Consider the following 19639-nt stretch of genomic DNA (forward strand, 5'->3'; position numbering starts at 1 on the left):
AATGTGGCGGTCAGTAATACTGTGCAGCAAATAGTACTGTTCCGGTATAGAGGAAGTAAAATAACCGGCTTATTATATATAGCCACTCTTGGCTACATGGATGAGATAGTAAGACATGGAAAAACAAAAATGGTGGCAGCTAGTGGGTTCAAGTCTTCAAGGGCCTAGCTAGATATACGCGTCCTCCAAGGTAAAAAGTACTACTAGTACTACAAAGTATAGTACTAGTACAACAATGAAAGAGAAGGCTAGAGGGTTAAAAATGGAATACCTGGGTAGATGGTGATGGTCCGATCGTGGTAGATTATGTGACCATGTTGCACATCAGTGGTACCATGGGTAACGACTGCTAAGATAGTTGATCCCAATATGCCAAAGTCAGCTACAAGGTTCCAAGTTAGACCAAATCGCGGATGCAAATGCACATCCAGGATCGGCGATCTTATTTTGATCGGGGGATGACTGGTCCCTGCAAAATAATGGAGTACCGTTAGGGATGCAAATGATGGTTTGTGCATTCTGTTTGTAATCTCCCATACCGTAGGATGTCAACCAGATGAAACAAGTCCCCTGGATTGTCACCGCGAAGATGCGGCCTAGATGGCGCATGGCGTCTTCGAACGTGTAGGGGTACAAATCTGCCGCCGCCAACATGCGCCAGCCTCTGCCGTTACTGCCTCCTGCATTGATGGCAATCCTTATGTCGAACACCATGATGAGATAGTAATCGTCGTAGCCGCGTCGCTTTGTCGGCGGGTCCGCAATTGCTATGTTCTTCAATCTCATGTAGGCATCATCATACGTATTCTTGCCTAGCCAGTCCGGAAGGCCGATCCCAATGGTGGAGAAGGGGTCTACCAGAACGGCCGCACTGCTGTGGATGTTGTGCAAAATGATGGTGGTATCTGGCCGGAGCAAGCCAATCTTTGTTGGCACCGACCCAGACCTATATATAAGACGGTGGGCAGCGGAGAAATTACGGGATGGAAATGGAATAACTAAGTACTACATGATCAAACTCCATTACTGACATGCTCATCGGACAAAATCCGACTACCTCTCAACGTCGGCAACTCTAGCGGAGTCAACGTGCAACCATGGCCAGGGAGTGGTGGACTGTTCGAAGGATTGTCCCATAGAAGAACCTTCTCCTCGAGGATGCATGTTAGACCAACAAGCATGGCATGTTTAAGCAGCGTCTTGAAAAAGTTGGTGTAGGAAGCACCGAGTCTTGCGGCGGTGACGACGTCGGAGTGGCGTGCGATTTCTCCCACAGGATCGTCATCCTAGGTCTCCCAGCCCCGACGAGGATGAGAACCGCCTGGCGAATCCATGGGAGCAGCGACGAACTGCCTTCTCTTCGGGGGGGACTGGCGAGGAGGAGATAAGAGCGTTGTAACCGCAAGGCCTCGTCCCTTCCAACTGTAGATCGTTCCTCAGCGAAGGGGTGAGGCTATTATTTACTACTAGTACTCCCTCCGATTCTTTTTACTCTGCGCATAAGAGCAGACCCGGATACAAAGGTAGGGGCTCGCTGCATGCTTTCTGGATGAAATTACCCCTGGCGCATGGATGGGAGGAGTTAGCAGCTATAAATGCCCCATGCAGCCCATTGGCTATCCGCCCGCGTTCTCCTCTCTCTGCATGCTGCATGGATGTCTCCCTCTCTCTCACATGACTGCATGCGGTGGCGCTGGCCTATGAGAAGCTCGCATGGAGATAGCAATCTTCTCTCCAGAAGAGATTTTTTTGAAAGAAAGGGATTATGGAACGTTATGGGATTGCATTATACTGTAAATAATAGCACTAGTAAGAAATTTTTGGCAATAGGTAGTAGTTTTTGGCGTGGATTAAGAAATTTTGGGTATGTTTTTGCCATTCTTTGTAAACGCCAACTAGTGTCAAAAAACGTCTTACATTATGTGACGGAGGAGTACGTACTCGTACTGTAGCAGTACTAGTACTACTTTTCTCAACTAGTAGTGCGATGTACTGTACTTCTAGTCTAGTCTAGTATAGTGCACCAGTTTTGAACTCTTGAATCTCAGGGCCAAGGAGCTACAGTTGGAGGTGGAGGGTACTACTGTTCTCTAGAACCATCGCTGTACTATCAATGCAGGGGAAGTAGACATGCGTAGTGGCCTAGTGGGTACTCTCGATGCTCTATTTAGCCGCTCCTCTCACGTAGCTGGTCTACTCAGCCACTCCTCTCATGCACACACTAGCAGCCTGTTTATCAGCGATGGTTACTGCGGGGGCAGAACATTTGAGTTATTTGATACAGCGAGACTAGGCTTTTCGCTTCCATTTGTGGAGGTGTAATGGATCTCGTCGAACTTTGTTAGTAGTTCCTTCTTTATGAATGAGATGAAGCAAAGCTTTTGCCTCCGTTTCAAAAAAAACACGGCAAGAGGAATTTCTTTTATAGTAGAGCCGATAATGGAGTGAATTCCATGCATGCAACGCCACAAGCTACAGAGTAGTAGTAGAGCACTTTACGTACAGAGCCATATTGCACAGTTCCCAATGCCCCGCCAGGCTTTTCCGGCTCCTCGGGCTTAATTGGGAGACGCTAGTTTAAATATGCTACTAGCTGGAAGCTGCAAGCGAGGTGCGACTAGGGCGAGCACGCGAGCCATGGGATGTTGGGAAGGAAAATCCGTTCACATGGCTAGGCTATCCAGTGCACCCATATTGTGGGGCCGCACATCCGTTTGACTTCAAAACTCAAACTACCCGTGTAAAATATTGGCTCACAGCGAAGTGTAGTAGTACTATTTTTTTTAAATGTTGTCGTGCGTTCGGCGGGGATCGAACCCACAAAACGAGGTATACACTCCCGCGACCACTAGTAGTACTCGTTGGAGTACAACGCAACCTAGAATCGCCTTTTGTCGCTAGTAGTACGTACATTGTTCCTTACAAGAAACCCCTAAGAGCATGGTTAATAGTATAGCCATCTGCTGGCTATAAGCCAGTGCCATGTCATCTACAGCCCATCTTATAGCCAACATGTAGTAGTAGTTTATTTCTTATAGCCCGCTGACTCAGCTCTATTGTACTTGCTGTAATAATGCAAGAAACCACTAAAATGCCAAGAAACTACTACCAGTTGCATACGTGGCAGACTTAAGATAAGACTACCTTATCAACCATTGTACATGCTCTTACCAACAAAAATCCACGAGTGACCTCCTACCTCCGGCCCGTCTACCTAGTCATCCTCGGCCATGGGACGCAGCTACCGCCGCCGGCAGAAGGCGAGGTCAAAACCGTCGGCGGTGCGGAGCCCATGTTGCGGCAGCCCGGATGCCAGCTCCGTCCAGCGCTCGCGACCGCTAGCTAGCTAAGATAGCTCCGTCCAGCTACTTGTCTGCAAGGTTTGCTAGCTAGATTGGCAAGGCAACGCGGCGGCTTGCTCGCGCGCGCCGCGCTAAGGCCAGCCATCTGGCTCGAGCGAAGACCAGCGTGGCGGCTTGCTCGCTCGTGAGTCATGCTCGGTCCAGCCTGCCAACGCGTGTGGAGGCCAGCGCGGCGTCCGGCCCGTCCGGCGGAGTGGCGGCCAACTCGCTCATCACCGGCGCCACCGATGAACACGCATTAGTATTGTTTGAAGTAATGTTTAGGAAAAATAATGGTTTGAGGGGGAATAACAGGATAGAAGGTCACATGTGGGTCCCTCGTGTCAACGGTCAAACAAAATGTGTTGGTTTAAGCTGTCTCGTCAGCACGGACATGTGGGCCAACCCTGTCATAAATGGGTTTAAACGAACCTAATCGGTAGGTGTACTAGGTAGTTTTTGGCGTGGATTAAGAAATTTTGGCTATGTTTTTGCTATTTTTTGTACAATAGATTCCTCCTAGGGATGGTTGAAAGTGGTAGTTTTTTGTTAAATACTCTGCATATTGTAAGTAGGAGTGAAAGTTAAGCTTTGGAAGCCAATAATCAAGGCTAGTTACATAGTGCATATGTGTACATGATTGAAAGTAAATATCAACCATGAGTGACTAATATCTTGATGGAAAACTCGAAACTATGGAATACTAGGAAAATAAATGCATGGTTGGAAATACTAGCAATGTTCATGTCCATTGCAACGAATCATAATTAGAATAATACTTATTCACAAACTTGGTACAAAACACTCTAATTTTGATATACATATGTCACTAGAGATATATTATGTTTCAATTAGAATATATTCCTTGGGCTGTTTTGGTGAGGCCAGGGGGGGATGTGGTTGGTTTTAAGATACTAATTATGGGTTTTTCTGCAAACTGGTAGACAAGTGGGATGTTGGTGAGAAAAGGCAACAACTTACCTCACAATCGTTAGATGTAGATCTAATGGTCAGAAACGACGGATGGCAGACACACCAGCATCACCAACTTAGTCTTGTGTAGGAGTACTAGCAAGATTCGTGCATTGCACGGAACATCAAGATGCATTTTTTTATAAAACACTTGTTGTGATTGACCCTTGCGGGAGTAATAACATGTGTAGAAACTAATGATATCTCGAGAAATATGAGATAAGGTGAAGAGGAGTGGGTTGTGGTGGTGGTTGGTGGTCGAACTGAGTGGAGGCATGGGGATTGACGACGCCGGCAGCGGCCACCAGGCCAGTTTATTTCAGAGGTTTCCTTTCTTAATTGCTCAACAATGAGGTTTGTTGGAGATAAGGATGAACAATGGAAGGCCTTGTCTGCAAATGTGGAGAGGGGTGCGGGTATCTTTTAGTTTAATTTCCATCCGTCAGATATTAGATCAGACGGTCTATATTGCAAGATGGCACACGTACCATCATGACCAACTCGGTTTTTTATAAGAGAAGAAATATAAGTATGGAGATACAAATGTATTATCGATACTTGCTTCCGTAAACTAGCATCTACATTCTATTCAACGCCTTGGCATGTGGGGCCTTAGCACAATGACTTCTCGACTGTGTAAAACGGAGATTTTCTCATCGCCGACAAGGAGGGGGTGACGGCGGCGTGATTTTTGGCTTGCTCTAGTCCTAGTAGTCATACTAGGTGGTCTAAGCACGTGTAGATTTATTCTTTTTCACGTCTCATGTTCGCCGTACTGCCACGACTATTCATGAATAGACGGTAAGTTATTCACGGGGAAACCCTTGTTGAGCTGTTTGCGAGAGAGAGAGAGAGAGAGAGAGAGAGAGAGAGAGAGAGAGAGTGCGTGTGTGATATGTTAGAGACTGAGGCAATGATAACAGATTCTTTGTGTCTATGTGTGTGGAGGATAGAGAGAGAGACATGTACATGGGGCTTTGTGTTGTGTAACGTGGAGACACATATACATAATTAGAGAGTGAGTGTGTGAGATACACATGCAGACATGAGGAGAGATGAGGATCCAGGTAAATGGGTGTTTGTGTGTCTGTGTGTGTTTGTGCACGCGTTTGTGTGTGAGAGGGAGAGAGTGTATGTGGAGTAGAGAGACCATTGATGATGTAAGCCTAGTATAAGTGAAGGGGGAATGGTGTGACATGTGTAGTAGCGAGATAGCACGGGTGCGGGCGGGGGGAGCAGACTATTTGGAAGAGACATCGAGTGTGTGTGGGAGATGGGTGTGAGAGCGAGAGAAAGAGAGAGCTAGCGACGTAGAGAGAGAGAGGAAGAGAGGGGGCGAGAGGGGTCATTTGTGTCCATAAATGGCGTATAGATAGGGAGACAATGTTGATGTTGTCCGAAATTGGCCTATGAACGGAGACGCAAGGGAAGTGAGTCATCGTATGTGTGATAGGGACTTCATGAGAGAGATAGAATAGATGGTGTAGAGAACAATGTGCGAATTCGAGAACGATTATACATTAGGGAACTATGCAAAGAGTCACGACATACATGTATACAGGGAAGGAGCTGGGGCGGGTCCGCATGTGGGAGAGATAGAAAGAGGAGAGTGGTGCACAAGGAGACAAAGTGTGCTTGTTTGAAGTGGGGGTGGTGTGTGAGGTGAGTGCGCGAGAACCACATAACTAGGGAGATAGACGTTTGGGGGCGACGTTTTGTGTATATGGGAAATATACACTCTACATAGTGCGTGTGCTTGGGTAAGAGAGATAGCGGGAGACCTAGAGAGTGAGGGAAGAGATGTGTGCATGCCCGAGAGACAAAGTGATAGAGACCTATGTTGGGGTCCGGACTTTACAAGAGAGATGGGTGTTAATGTGCTCGTGTGTTGGTGTTTGGGGGAGAGAACGACTTCTCTGTGTGTGTGTGTGTGTGGTGGTGGTGGGGTGGTGACTTCAGATAAAGAGTGAGGTGTCTATATTTGAGGGACTTTAGCGTAATTGAGATATTGTGCACTCATGGTTGATCAATTTCTTTCACAGTTTGTACTATGAGATAATGATACTTTTGAACATGCGTAATATACCTTGATGTACCAGAATTACAAACCTAAGATTGGAATTTTGGAATTCGACTCCATCATTAGCTTTTGTAATTCATTTAAACGGAGGTACATTTTTTAAGCCGGGATTTCATGATTTCAAATTCATATATCAAACCTAGAGATATACACATACGGGCATGTTCAAACTTTATAATCATCCACTTTATTCATACACATACACATTTTTGCTTTTGTCATCATATTTAGGATAAACACATTTGGAATTTCATTTGAATTGGACCGTATGATGGTATTTGCTTGTAGTAGCTCAATGATCCATATTTGAATTGAATGGACAATCTAAGTTTCGAGTTGGAGACATTGATTTTCAAAACTTGCACATTTTTTGCGTGCAAAACAAACAAATTGTCGGCCATGATATCATAGTCGGTCGTACGAGAGCAGAATACTTATAATTTTAGGCGCCAAAAGCTTTCAAACTTCCCGCTCACATCGAAATATCACGCGCCCGAAAGTTTAGCCCTGCGATATTCCTGTTTTACCCCTGCCACATGAACAGAAAAGGGCTGCTTTGGTAACTCCATTGTTTTCCCCTCTTTGCCCCCAACATTCTTCCCCAGAGCCCCTCCCCTTCCCCTCCCCGAACCCCCAACCACGGCAAGCCGCCGAATCTAGTCCTCCGCCGCAGCGGTGGACCTCACACCCCGCCGGATCTACCTTCCGCACCTTGGAACCCCCAACTGCCAACTCACCACTTCACCAGAGCCGCTTTAGCGACTGGCTTGTCCACCGCTCCAAATCTCCTTGACCGCCATCATGGTCCACCGCACCGGATCTGCTTAACCGGTTCCCTCGTCCACCATAGCGTAGGCCCTTCACTGACTCCCTCGTCTGCCCCTTCGCTGGCCCTTCATACAAGCCCTCGTCCGCCGTAACAGATCCGCCTCACCGAAAGCACTGTACAACGCGCCCGCCGAAGCCTTCGTCCACTGCACTGGACCCTCTCCACGGACGCCATATTCAACTCCACCGGCCCTGCTTTACCGACGCCGCAGCCTCATCAGGTTATTTCGATCTGTACTCCTTCGTTTTTTCTCTTTATCGTGCAACTACTCACTTACCACAGATGAGCTTTCTTGTATGTCGACAGGCGCCGCAACCGTAGCACTGGAGCCGCTTCAGCGACAGCGACAGCTGGCCCAAACTCAACCGCGACATGAGCACCATCGACGATCCTTAGCTATCAAGTATGACAACGATACCCATACGACGCCGAGAATCAGGTACTATTATCCAACGGCTGGCACCTACGTTTACTTTCCTAGCATAAGCACCGCACCTTTGAATTTCTTCAGGGCATCATTCAGTTTTTCATGAGACGCGTTATTCTGCTTGCACCTGTAGGGCCATACTTCTGGAAGTGAACATGTTACATGTGCTAAGTTACATACCAGTGCACATATAGTTAATATGCTTTAGTTTTGTTCTGATGCCACCTGTTGGTTCCATCAGACCGCTTAATGTTCTCTATGCTTAATTACACATCAGCAAACTAGCATGTGGTTCCGCTGCTTTTTGTTCGTTTTACCTTACATTTTCTGATGCTAGCTATTACATCACTGCTCCAAGCCTCTGTTCATTACTTGTTTGTCTGTTCTTGATCTTCCCAAGTTGCATGACTAATTTGATGCTTCTATTAATTATGGAGCTGCCAACCCCATCAAGCAAAATATTTGTTCTTTTGGGGCTGGCACCTCGAACAAGCATAAAAATAGAGGGAAGCAGATATACTCCCTCCGATTCTATTTACTCTGCGCATAACTCTTGGCCCGCATACCAAGGAGGGCACTGGTTTAATTTTTTTGGACTAATTTGCCAGTTAATTAGGGCAGAGGCGGATGGGGAGGGGCACAAAAGGAAACCAGCGCTAGGAATCGGCAACGCGCAGACTAATATGAGAAAACTAAGAAAAAGTTATACGCAAAGTAAAAAAGAATCGGAGGGAGTATTGTCGTGTATGCACACACCCTTCTTTCATTAGTTTAGATGAACCATTGATGATCAATTCGGACCAGTGCATGCGATTAAAATTAATTTTACCTAAATAGATGATGCAGAATAAACTACAACAACTAGATTTGCAACCACGGGATGCTGACGATATCTTCAAAGAACATTGCAACAGCAGCTAGGCTTCACAGCAACATATGGTAAGCCAGTGTGTTTTAGTACATGTGAAATCTAATGCGAGTGGGTTGCTTTCTTGGCTTGTGCCCTCAACGTGTAATCCTACTGAATTACAAATAGTTCAGTTGTCTGCTTTGCTGTATTGCTTGATTCGAATGCTTATTTGTTGTTACGCTATACCTGAGTTGGCCAATATGTCAGCAGTGCTTGATGTACTATCGTAAAGAAATGCATGCCTATTTGATTTGAGTCCTTAACTTTTCCTCTCAGCTTCATCACAAGACTGTCTTCGTAGTTTATATGAGGCCACACTGTTAAGTGCTTTCTCAGATTATTTCAACTGCTTAGATGCCTTGGCAACTTAAATATAGCAGTTGTACACTCCCTTTCAACTAGGGATGTCAACTGGGTCCGGTTTAATCCCGATTAAAGTCCACTAGTGGTATGATAGTTCAAAAGAGTTTTTGTTTTTTTAAGGAAAATTAACTAGGGAGGTAGCAAAAACTAACTAGATGGGACTGGCGGATTTTGTTTATTTTCCACTTACATCCCTAGTTTCATCTTACCATTTTAATTTCTTTTCGGATGATGCTGCTTCGAACCATTTAAATATAGTTTGCCATGCTCGGCAATAATTCGTCCGTCGTTTACCATGTAAGCTTACTGCCTGGATCATACGATAACTATCTCTTACTGATGTCCAGCGGAAACCTTTCAGGATGCCTTTCACACTAGGACACAATGTACAACCCCAGAATCTATTTGTGGAAGCAGTGCGCCATCCATGTTACCAGATGGTAGAAGTTCAGAGGCAACACTGCCGGAGAGAAATCTGAGCACATATATTATAGTGCTTGAGGCTCTACTAGAGGCAGAAAGAGATGGTGTGGCTGCCATGAATGAGGTAATATTTATCTTGAGGCTGGAAATTACGGAATTAGCGGCACGCATTATGCAAGCAACCCAAGAATTGGAGGAAGTAAGAATGTTGCATTTGAAGACGGAGGAGGTGTAGCGACCAGACCTCAAACAGTCTGATCTCTGTGCTCCGGTGTCATCCCTGGATCAGTAATGCTGACACCACACAGTACTCGGAGGATTTATAGCAGAGTACCAATCACACACTTATTACATCGAGTGTCTCAAAAGAGAACTTATTACAATAAATATGGCTTAAGGCCATCTAATAACGATAACAGCGGGAAGGCTTGGAAGATAAGTGAGTTCCAATCAACTCCAACAGCATCACTGAGTATAGAACCACGACCTAAAACTCCTTAATCATCGTCTGAAAAGTCTGCAACATTAACGTTTGCAGCCCGAAAATGGGTCAGCACATGGAATATGCTGGCAAGGTAACACATAGAGAGTAATGGAATGCCAACAACTATACTATATGCATATTTGGCTGGTGGAAAGCTCTATGGTTACTGTTTTTGCGTAAAGCCAATTTTTTCCTACTTCAAAGGAATAGAATTGATTACTATCATGGTGGTTGTGAAACATTGAGAATGGTTGATAGCATTCTCAATCCCAATTAAGTAACATCATTTAAAACCCTTCAAAATAATTTAGAGTAACATGTTGAGATTCACATGAAAATCCAGGTACTAGATACTCAAGATTGTCCATAACCGGGGACACGGCTAACCATGATTAGTTTATTACACTCTGCAGAGGTTTGCGCACTTTCCCCACAAGACTCGATCACCTCCGTTTGGTTTCTCGCACTACAGGGTGTTTGAGAAGATGGATGACCGAGACATAGTCTTTCAGAAGCGCTAGCACCTTACGATCGGGTAGACCATACCACCTACATCCCCTACATCTGCTAGTCTACCACTATAAGAGTTCGCACAACATAGTCAACTATGCCAGAGCCCATAATGGCTTGTGGCTGCACACGGAAGTTTCTAGTATGAATAATCTCATGATCCCTTTGAGCCTGGGTGGCGGTCCAATAAAAACAGGCAAGTCCTGGAAACCCCAGGTGCCTCAATCCACCCAGATGTGTGTTAGGTTGCCACCTTAGATAAACCATTAATTAACAATCTCACATCTGTCATGGATATCACTCACCCAATCCACGTCTACTAGCATAGCATGGCATAATAAGCAAATGTAGAAGTAACTCCCAAAGGTTTGATAATAAACAGGTAATAGGTACTACCTCATCTACTTCCCATCCCCACAGTTTAATTAGATCCTAATCATGCAATGTGTGAGAGTTGATCTAATGCAATAAAACTGGGTTGTAAAAAAGGTATGATCAAAGTGTTACTTGTCTTGCTGATGATCCGCGTAACCTAGAGATTCAACGTAACAGGCGGCGCACTCCGGGTATTCTATCGCAGACAAACAACAAGCATACAATAAGTACTCATCTAATGCACAGGTAAAACTCAAATAAAAGATCTAACCAGATAGTTCAACTTAAGAACCCTGGTTGGCAAAAGAATCAGATCGAACGAAGTGAAAGAAATCAAACGGCGAAAGAAAACAACTCCGTTCTAGTAATCTGGATCTAGGGCAAATTTTACAGTAGCAAAAACATGTTTAAGTTGATTATTCGGAAAGAGGGTTTCGAGACGAAACTCCAGGCGCTTGAATCGCCTGATTCCGATAAACGAGCGAAAAGTTATACTAAAACGAAAATCGGATCAGAAATCGCGATCAGAAAATAACCTCGGAAAATCCGACGAAAAAGACAAACGACAAACAGAATTTTTTTAAAAAAAAAACTGCACGGAAAACGAGGCGGCGGCAAACCTCGGAAAGCGCGCAACTCCAGCGGGCGGCGGCGGCGGCGGCTAGCGTTTCGGCGGCGGGGTGGGCTGGCTCTCTCGGCCCGGGCCTCGGGCGCTATTTAAAGGCGCCCCGGGCGGAGGTTTCCCGGCCGGGTACGGCCCGTAGTCGGTTACGCGTTTTTTTTAAACCGCTCGGAAGAAAAATAAAAAGAAATACTAAACGGATTCCAAAAATCACGAAATAAATTTTGCCGGGTTTCTAAAATCAAGCCCGATAAAGTGAACATTTATATGGGCCCAAACTACAACTTTGAAAAACGCGCATTTTTCCTAAATTCAAATAAAAATACCGAAAAACTCTGAAATAAAACTTATTTGATTTTTTTATTAAATCCTCAATATTTCTATATTTTGGGAAAGTCATTTTATTCCCTCTCTCATATTTTTGTAATAGAAATAATTGATGATAAAATAAATAAAATCAAATGATACTGTTTACATAATTTGAGAAAACTCAAATATGTAAATAACGAAATCCCCAACTCTCTCCGTGGGTCCTTGAGTTGCTTAGGATTTTCTAGGATCAAAACCAAAAGCAAAATAAAATATGATATGCGTGATGACCTAATATATAACATTCCAAATTGAAAATTTGGGATGTTACAAACCTACCCCCTTAAGATGAATCTCGCCCTCGAGATTCGGGTTGGCTAGAAAATAGGTGAGGGTGGTCTTTGAGCAAATCTTCCTCTCGCTCCCAGGTGGCTTCATCCTCCGTGTGGTGGATCCACTGAACTTTGCAAAACTTGATAACCTTGCTACGAGTAACTCGGCTGGCAAACTCGAGGATCTTGACTGGTTTCTCCTCGTAGGTCAAATCGTTATCCAACTGAATTGCTTCTAATGGCACTGTATCTCTCATCGGTACGTCAGCCATCTCCGCGTGACACTTCTTCAACTGAGAAACGTGAAACACATCATGCACTCCGGCCAATCCTTCTGGCAATTCCAACTTGTAGGCCACTTCTCCCATATGCTCCAAAACTCGATATGGTCCTACAAATCGTGGCGCTAACTTCCCCTTAACTCCAAAACGCTTAATCTCTCAAAGTGGGGATACTCGAAGATAAGCTCTATCTCCGACTTCGTAAACTGTTTCCTTGCGTTTAGAATCTGCGTAGCTCTTCTGCCTGGACTGGGCTACCTTGAGCCTATCGCGAATCAACTTCACCTTCTGTTCAGACTCTTTAATCAAATCTGGTCCAAACAACTGGCGGTCTCCAACTTCGTCCCATGACAACGGTGTCCTGCACCTCCTTCCGTACAAAGCCTCGAAAGGGGCCATCTTCAAACTGGTCTGATAGCTATTATTGTAAGAAAACTCTGCATATGGCAAATTATCGTCCCAACTAGATCCATAATCTAGCGCACAAGCTCTCAGCATATCTTCCAAAATCTGATTGACTCTCTCGGTCTGTCCATTTGTCTGCGGGTGAAAAGCTGTACTAAACTCTAGCCTGGTACCTAAAGTCTCATGCAACCGCTTCTAGAATTTTGAGGTAAACTGGGTTCCTCTATCTGATATGATGCTCCTCGGAACTCCATGCAGACAAACGATCCTGGTCATGTATATCTTTGCCAACTTAGCACTGGTGTAAGTGGTCTTTACTGGGATGAAATGTGCTACCTTCGTCAATCGATCGACTACAACCCAAATCGAGTCATAGCCTGAACGAGTCCTTGGTAATCCCGTGATAAAATCCATGCCTAGCTTATCCCACTTCCATTCGGGTATCGACAATGGTTGCAACAATCCTACTGGCTTCTGATGTTCTGCCTTTACTCTCTGACATACATCACAAACTGCTACATACTCCGCAATATCCTTCTTCATTCCGGTCCACCAGAAAATATCCTTCAAATCCAAATACATCTTGGTATTTCCTGGGTGAATCGAATACGGTGAATCATGTGCCTCTTGCAAAATCAACTTTCTAATCTCAGGGTCATTGGGCACATAAACACGGTCTTCAAACCATAGGGTGTCGTGCTCATCCTCACGAAATCCTTTAGCTTTTCCTTTGCTCAGTTTCTCCTTTATAGCGGCAATCTCTTTGTCAGTTTTCTGAGCTTCTCTGATTCTATCCATCAAAGTTGACTGGATCTCTAGTGCTGCTACATAGCCTCTCGGAACTATTTCCACACATAGTTCACGAAGATTTTCTGCTAACTCCTTGGGTATTTCTCCCGTCATTATCGTATTGACATGGCTCTTGCGGCTTAATGGGTCAGCTACTACATTAGCCTTCCCGGGATGATAATGCAATTTCATATCATAATCTTTGATAAGCTCCAACCATCTCCTTTGTCTGAGGTTCAACTCCTTCTGTGTGAAAATGTACTTCAAACTCTTGTGATCTGTGTACACCTCACAATGATCTCCAATGAGGAAATGTCTCCATGTCTTCAATGCATGCACTACGGCTGCTAACTCCAAATCATGCGTAGCGTAATTCAATTCGTGGGGCTTCAATTGTCTTGAAGCATATGAAACAACTCTCCCTTCCTGCATAAGCACTGCTCCAAGTCCTCGACGTGAAGCGTCGCAATACACCTCATAATCCTTGGTTTGATCTGGCAAAATCAACACTAGTGAGGTAACCAAGCGTTTCTTCAATTCCTGGAAACTAGCCTCACACTCCTCAGTCCATTTGAACTTAGTATCCTTCTTCAGCAACTCCATCATAGGCTTTGCAATCTTTGAGAAATTCTCAATAAATCTCCGGTAGTATCCTGTGAGTCCCAGAAAACTCCGGATCTTTCCAACTATTGTTGGTGCTTCCCACTTGGTCACGGTTTCAACGTTAGCGGGATCTACTGCTATACCTTCTCCAGATATAACGTGTCCGAGGAATCCTACTTCCTTCAACCAAAACTCACATTTGCTGAACTTGGCATATAACTGATGTTCTCTGAGCTTTCCAAGTACCAAACGCAAATGCTCCTTATGCTCCTCTTCATTCTTCGAATAAACCAGGATATCATCAATGAAAACCACGATGAACTTATCCAAAAACTCCATGAACACTTTGTTCATCATGTTCATAAAATAGGCGGGCGCGTTAGTCAGACCAAATGACATAACGGTATACTCATAAAGCCCATACCTGGTGGTAAAAGCTGTCTTCGGAATATCCTGTTCTCGAATCTTCAACTGGTGGTATCCTGATCGCAAATCGATATTGGAAAACACTTTAGCTCCTTGCAACTGATCAAACAGATCGTTGATCATTGGTAGTGGGTACTTGTTCTTGATTGTTACTTCGTTCAATCCTCGATAATCAACAACCATTCTTAACGATCCATCCTTCTTCTCCACTAGAAGTACTGGCGATCCCCAAGGCGAAGAACTTGGGCGAATATATCCCTTATCGAGTAACTCCTTAATCTGCTTCTTAATTTCCACCAAATCCTTTGCTGGCATCCTATATGGTCTCTTTGATATTGGCCCAGTGCCTGGCAATAGCTCAATCAAAAACTCAATGTCTCTATCCGGTGGCATGCCTGGCAACTCCTCGGGAAATACATCAGGAAAATCCTTTACCATTGGTACTTCCTCCTGCACAACTCCTGTTAGGCAATTTACTTGTGTCCTCTTTGGTACATGCCGGGATACATACTTGATCCTTCTCCCTTCTGGTGTGGTAAGCAAAATTGACTTACTAGCACACTCAATATTCCCTTCATACTTTGATAACCAATCCATGCCTAATATCACATCCAATCCTTGAGATTCCAATACTATTACGTCTGAAGGAAAAACATAGTTACCAATCCTTAATGGTAACCGATCACACCATAGCCTAGCCACATACTCTGCTCCTGGCAAGGTTACTAACATGGGTGACCTAAGGGCTTGGGTTGGTATGTTATACTTATCCACAAATCCCCTTGAGATGTATGAATGCGATGCACCAGTATCAAAAAGAACGAGTGCAGTAATTGACTTAACCAAAAACTTACCTATTACTGCATCGGGCTGAGCTTCAACCCCCTCCACGCTAACGTGGTTCACCTGTCCCCTGTTGAAAGGGTTCGGCTTCTTCCCAGAACTTCCATTGTTGTTTTGGCCTTCAGGACATTCATTTGCAAAATGTCCTGGCTTCGAACACTTATAGCAAGTGACATGACTCAAGTCCTTCTTGGCTGGGGTTGATGGGGTGCTGCGGTTCTGTCCATTGCTTCCTCCATTCCCATTACCATTCTTGGTGCCATTGTGATTGTGCGAGCTACCTACTCCATGGGTATGCTGAAAATGTCCTCCTGGTCTAGGGGTAAAACGAGGCTTCTGCTGAGCTCCTGAATTATACTTTCCTTGTCCATACTTCCTCTTGCGGTTCTCAATTTGCAGCTGCTTCCCTTCAATCATAAGAGCACGATCTACCAACTCCTGGTAGTTGTTGAAGGTGGCTACCATCAACTGCATACTCAATTCATCATTCAGTCCTTCCAGGAATTTCTCCTGCTTAGTTGCATCTGTAGCAACGTCATCTGGGGCATAACGTGCTAGCTTACTAAACTCCTCCACATACTGGCCAACTGTCCATCCTCCTTGGTGCAAGTTACGAAACTCACGCTTCTTCATGGCCATTGCTCCTGCTGAAACATGGGCAGTACGGAAAGCTTGCTGAAACTGGTCCCATGTGACAGTGTCGACTGGGAAGGTGGCTGTGAAATTCTCCCACCAAGATGCTGTGGGTCCTTCTAACTGATGTGCGGCAAACTTAACCTTCTCCACATCTGTGCATCCTGCTGTGGTCAACTCCCTAGATATCTTGCGGAGCCAATCATCTGCTACTATCGGCTCGGTGCTACTGGAAAACACCGGTGGATTCAGCCTAAGAAAACGGGCTAAGTAGTCAACAGGTGGGGGTGGTGGTGGGTTGTTGTTGTTGTTCCCCTGATTCTGATTCTGAACTAGCAACTGCATCAAGGTGTTCTGCTGCTGGATCAACTGGGTGAGCTCCGGCGGAAAGGCAAATCCGGGGTCACGTCTCGGAGGCATCTGAGGGTTTAGAAAAGATGAGATATAAGAATAGAGGGGGTCTAAAGGGAAAACACTACCCATATGCACATGAGGCAAAAGTACACTATTCACTTCAATCAATCAAACAAGGCATACAATCGATCTAACTATCGCGAAAGTGCTCGGACTACTATATTTACATGGTGGACTACTACTACTGATGAGGTGTTCTACTAGAAATATTCTACGGTTGTAGACTCCATGATATCCGCTCCTGCTTCTTCCACATAGTCATCATTGCTACTATCTTGTTCCGAGTCGGTGCCGTCGATGATGATGTAGTCTTCCGGGCTAATCTCCTTGGGTTCTTCGTCTTCATCTATTTGTGTTGGGCCTCCCATAAATATTCCAATCTTCATAGTTAGGTCGGCATTCTTATCCACCAATACTTCAATTTCTTCTTCATAACCTTCACGTGTAGCCTTGAGTTCTTCCTCCAGTTCCTTAATTCTAGTCTTAGCCTTCTTTAGATCTATCATGTCGGCGCACATCTGATTCTCCTGTCGTCGAATGTGCTGGTTTAACTCCTGAATAAAAGCTGCAATTGATCTATCTTTCCTGGTGCTGATCATCTCCCAGTGTTCATCTCGGCGCCCACAAATCTGGTAGATAGTATCCTTAAGATCCTTGCGGTAGACTTCTCCAATGCGTCCCATGGCAATGTGAGCTGCCATGCTCTTTCCTAGACTCCAAGTTGGTGCATCAAAAGAAAACTTTATGGGCTCAGTGACTGGCATGAACGTCCTTCCTGGAACTTGAACTTGAATCGTCCAGCGCTCTTCTTCAGGTAAAGTGGTGTTGTAGGTTCCCGTGAAGCTTGGTATTCCTATGTTCAGGTATCTAGTGACGTCCTTCAAGTGGCGTCCAAGGGTGTATCTTCATCCGGTTGGGTGAACTTGTTCCTTGCATCCGCCATCCTAAAGAGTAGAAGGGATGAGAAGTCAGAAGAGAAGAGAGTGATCTAGTGATCTAGGTCTTTAGCTTAGTGGTCGTGTCCTACAGTCAGCGTGTGCTCTGATACCATCTCTGTAGCGACCAGACCTCAAACAGTCTGATCTCTGTGCTCCGGTGTCATCCCTGGATCAGTAATGCTGACACCACACAGTACTCGGAGGATTTATAGCAGAGTAGCAATCACACACTTATTACATCGAGTGTCTCAAAAGAGAACTTATTACAATAAATATGGCTTAAGGCCATCTAATAACGATAACAGCGGAAGGCTTGGAAGATAAGTGAGTCCATCAACTCCAACGGCATTACTAAGTATAGAACCACGACCTAAAAACTCCTTAATCATCGTCTGAAAAGTCTGCAACATTAACGTTGCAGCCCAAAAACGGGTCAGCACATGGAATATGCTGGCAAGGTAACACATAGAGAGTAATGGAATGCAACAACTATACTATATGCATATTTGGCTGGTGGAAAGCTCTATGGTTACTGTTTTTGCGTAAAGCCAATTTTTCCCTACTTCAAAGGAATAGAATTGATTACTATCATGGTGGTTGTGAAACATTGAGAATGGTTGACAGCATTCTCAATCGCAATTAAGTAACATCATTAAAACCCTTCAAAATTAATTTAGAGTAACATGTTGAGATTCACATGAAAATCCAGGTACTAGATACTCAAGATTGTCCATAACCGGGGACACGGCTAACCATGATTAGTTTATTACACTCTGTAGAGGTTTGCGCACTTTTCCCCACAAGACTCGATCGCCTCCGTTTGGTTTCTCGCACTACAGGGTGTTTGAGAAGACGGATGACCGAGACATAGTCTTTCAGAAGCGCTAGCACCTTACGATCGGGTAGACCGTACCACCTACATCCCCTACATCTGCTAGTCTACCACTGTAAGAGTTCGCACAACTTAGTCAACTATGCCAGAGCCCATAATGGCTTGTGGCTGCACACGGAAGTTTCTAGTATGAATAATCTCATGATCCCTTTGAGCCTGGGTGGCGGTCCAATAAAAACAGGAAAGTCGTGGAAACCCCAGGTGCCTCAATCCACCCAGATGTGTGTTAGGTTGCCACCTTAGGTAAACCATTAATTAACAATCACACATCTGTCATGGATATCAATCACCCAATCCACGTCTACTAGCATAGCATGGCATAATAAGCAAACGTAGAAGTAACTCCCAAAGGTTTGATAATAAACAGGTAATAGGTACTACCTCATCTACTTCCCATCCCCACAGTTTAATTAGATCCTAATCATGCAATGTGTGAGAGTTGATCTAATGCCATAAAACTGGGTTGTAAAAAAGGTATGATCAAAGTGTTACTTGCCTTGCTGATGATCCGTGTAACCTAGAGATTCAACGTAACAGGCGGCGCACTCCGGGTATTCTATCGCAGACAAACAAAAAGCATACAATAAGTACTCATCTAATGCACAGGTAAAACTCAAATAAAAGATCTAACCAGATAGTTCAACTTAAGAACCCTGGTTGGCAAAAGAATCAGATCGAACGAAGCGAAAGAAATCAAACGGCGAAAGAAAACAACTCCGTTCTAGTAATCTGGATCTAGGGCAAATTTTACAGTAGCAAAAACATGTTTAAGTTGATTATTAGGAAAGAGGGTTTCGAGATGAAACTCCAGGCGCTTGAATCGCCTGATTCCGATAAACGAGCGAAAAGTTATACTAAAATGAAAATCGGATCAGAAATCGCGATCAGAAAATAACCGCAGAAAATCCGACGAAAAAGACAAACAACGAACAGAATTTTTTTTAAAAAAAACTGCACGGAAAACGAGGCGGTGGCGAACCTTGAAAAGCGCGCAACTCCGGCGGGCGGCGGCGGCGGCGGCGGCGGCGGGCGGCGGCGGCTGGAGGCGGCGGCTAGGGTTTCGGCGGCGGGGTAGGCTGGCTCTCTCGGCCCGGGCCTCGGGCGCTATTTAAAGGCGCCACGGGCGGAGGTTTCCCGGCCGGGTACGGCCCGTAGTCGATTACGCATTTTTTTTAAAAACCGCTCAGAAGAAAAATACTAAACTGACTCCAAAAATCACGAAATAAATTTTGCCGGGTTTCTAAAATCAAGCCCGATAAAGTGAACATATATCTGGGCCCAAACTACAACTTTGAAAAACACGCATTTTTCCTAAATTCAAATAAAAATACCGAAAAACTCTGAAATAAAACTTATTTGATTTTTTTGTTAAATCCTCAATATTTCTATATTTTGGGAAAGTCATTTTATTCCCTCTCTCATATTTTTGTAATAGAAA

This window comes from Triticum aestivum, chromosome 6A (assembly GCF_018294505.1).
Source record: "Triticum aestivum cultivar Chinese Spring chromosome 6A, IWGSC CS RefSeq v2.1, whole genome shotgun sequence".
NCBI lineage: Eukaryota > Viridiplantae > Streptophyta > Magnoliopsida > Poales > Poaceae > Triticum > Triticum aestivum.